This window comes from Myotis brandtii, unplaced genomic scaffold (assembly GCF_000412655.1).
Source record: "Myotis brandtii unplaced genomic scaffold, ASM41265v1 scaffold144, whole genome shotgun sequence".
Taxonomy (NCBI): domain Eukaryota; kingdom Metazoa; phylum Chordata; class Mammalia; order Chiroptera; family Vespertilionidae; genus Myotis; species Myotis brandtii.
Window position 1 is genome coordinate 458,908 of NW_005355159.1, and position 3,056 is coordinate 461,963.

Genomic DNA, 3,056 nt, shown 5'->3' on the forward strand with positions numbered 1-3,056 from the left:
TAACAAAGAAACAGAATTTCCGGAGGATGAGGCCCAGAAATCAGGATTCTAAAAAGATTCCCAGGTGATTCTAATGTGCAGTCAAGGTTGAGAACCACTACCATAGAGTCTTCTGTAAGGGCCAGAAAGAACCACCACAGCTTCTCCAGGTACCAGTCCTTGAGGCTGATCTTCCTTATCCTTCTCTTGCTTCTCACCTGGGCTCGGTGGGTGGTGGGGGCCAGTGGGGGCCAGGGCCTGGACCTCAGCTAAGTTGGTGCCCAGCCAAAACCCTTTAGGCCTCAGTGAGTTTACATGGGGCTTCACCACTTGATTGAAGGTGTGGCCGATGCCCCAGCCAGGTTTGCAGCCCACACCCCGCAACATGGCCAGCCCGTAGGTCTTCACAGGGACTGCCTCATAATCGGCGCCTTGGGCTCTGTCTTGGCCCAGGGTTCACTGCCGGCCCCTTTCTGGTGGGTGCATCTTTTCTGGATCATGGGGTCAACACCCACATTCTCTCTTTCTTCCAGAGACTTCTTAGATTCCTCAATGAGCTCCTTCATAGCCTGGGACAGCATCCCATCCCCAGTGGCCACAATATCTGTGGATGGGCCAGGGGCCTGGGTTGGTGGCTGCCTTTGATGGTCATTCTGGATCAAAGGGATGGCAAGTTCCTGGGGGCTTCTGAGGTATTCACACTCCACAACTTCCTCCCTTCCATGGTCTTCAAGCAATCCTTCTCTTCCGGAGCTGCACCAGGGTTGTCTCCCTGGTCGGCCAGCTGTCTTTGGGCGGCCTTTCTACTGAAGCTAAACAAAATTGGGTCAGGAGAGAGTCCCGCCAGCTGCAAAACACCCTCTTCAGTGTCCACCATCTTGCCGCTCTTTCCAGGCCGGTCTCCCATTTCTTTTAGGAATTACTTTTTCTACCTCTATAAGTTACCAAATACGTAAATGTTCTCTTACAGTTTGGGTCTTGGCTCTGAATTCTTTCCTAGCCAGAACCCAAGTACTGAGGTTGCTGAACCCAGGTTTGGTCTGACTGCACCTACAACAGGTCCATCAGTCCATTGTGTGGCCAGGAGCCAGGAGTCAGGCCGGAGCAATGATAGAGGTTGCCTTTGTTCAAGAGTTTAAATATGAAATCTTCTGGCACTTGCAGTGGCCACGCCTACACATTTCCTTTGGCCAATGCCCCGTTCCCAGGTGTGATTGAAAAGTAATCACCTTTCCACATCACCCAGACCTTACTGGGCATGCCTCTATTGTCCAGTCCCTTCCTCCAGCAATCTATTGGGAACAGACTTGGAAAATGTTAATGTTAGGGTCGCCGAAGGAGGTACACAGAAGGCTGGAAGGGGTAAAGAATTATGAACTTATTAGGTCATCTGGTAACCAGATGGGCTGAGCCCCAAAATGGCATCAGCATCCAGCTATGGGAGTCAAAGATTTTAAAGGACTCCAGGCTGGCTTTTTTCCGCAGGGAATTCTCTGGGCAAGTCCGGATCCTGGGCAAGTCTGGAGGGGAAAGTTACTGGTCTTACTTAGCAAATGGAATGTGGTCTAAGCAAAAGGGAATGTTGGTTGTGAAATGATCTAAAGATCACTTTCCCAGGAGAGGGGACATTGATTGGATTATTTGATCAGAACTAACAGTTAACTGTAGCTTTCTGGCAAAGCTGTATAAATGGCATGCCTACATGATCTAGACTCCCTTTTATTCCTTTCCTGTTAGTTAATAATCATGTTATTGTAACAGTATCAGTTCCCAGGCCTCCTGCCCCATTGCTGTAGGCTCTGCCTTTCTGGGCGTGACCTTCAGCTCTTTGGGTACATTAGCACACTTTTTAGAGCTCTGGACCAGTCCAGGCTTCAGAGCAACCAGAGGTCTGACTAGCACTCCTGGAGCAGCCAGCACTCAATGCCTGGCCTGGGAAGCCTTGTGGTGTCTGGGGATCTAGTCTTGCTCTTCCTCCCAAAGTCATACAATGCAATGGCCTAGACCCGTGGTCCGAAAACTCATTAGTCAACAGAGCCAAATATTAACAGTACAACGATTGAAATTTCTTTTGAGAGCCAAATTTTTTAAACTTAAACTATATAGGTAGGTACATTGTTATTAACTTAATTAGGGTACTCCTAAGCTGCCCTTTGCTAAAAACGTTCTCAATATGAGGGGTTGACCTCAGCGAACATACCCCCACTTCTTCTAATGCCACTTCTTCAAAATAGACTTGCCCAGGCCAAAAACCGACTTCTGCGTATGGGCCACGAAGTTTCAATCGCACTGTACGTGCGCACCTGCACGTGGTATTTTGGGGAAGAGCCACACTCAAGGGGCCAAAGAGCCGCATGTGGCTCGGGAGCCGCAGTTTGCCGACCACTGGCCTAGACCACCTTTCCTCAGAGACCAGGGCCCAGCTCAGCCTGGATGCAGAAGGAGGGGAAGTTCCTCCCTCAGAAGATGCTGGGTGTGGGGATGTGGGCAGGTTATTGCGGGACTTCTTGATCCAGGAATTAGCAATGGCCTGTGATTAGATTTCCATGCGACCACGAGGCCAAACTTTGGGGTTTTCTCTCTAACAGGGTTGTAAGCTGGGAGAGGGGATGGGACTCAAGTCCCTTCCCTCCTGCAGTTAGGTCCGTCTCCCCAGGCTCCCTTTCAGAGAGGGCTCCAAAGGAGGAGCTTGGCCCGCCTCGGTCTGAAAGGCCAGAAGCTTAAGCAACGCCGAAAATTCTGGAGGCGGAAAGGCAGAGGGAGGGTCGTTCGGTTTTCAGATCTGGGTGTGAGTCCCAGCTACACTTGGCCCGGCTGTGGGACCTTGGGCAAGCGCTGCAGCACTCGGAGACCCCTTTTCCCTGGGTGATAAATGGCTCCTCTTGCGTAACCAGTTTTGGAGGGAAATGATTCAACAGGGAGGCAGTAGGTAGTAGCAATTCCCCAGGAGAGACTAGTCACAGCCCACGGAGCCGGGACAAAGGCAAGGCCAAGGGCGGGTCAACAGGGCGCCTGGGTCGGTTGCTGGTGAGAATGGCACGGAGCAGCTTGGGGGTGTCCGCGGGGCCGACACCGAG

General features: G+C 51.5%; 1 pseudogene; it reads right to left on the reverse strand.

Annotated features, from left to right (window-relative positions):
• Positions 1-856, reverse strand: part of LOC102262765 — a 1,889-nt pseudogene extending 1,033 nt beyond the window's left edge.
• Positions 857-3,056: the final 2,200 nt, after the last annotated feature.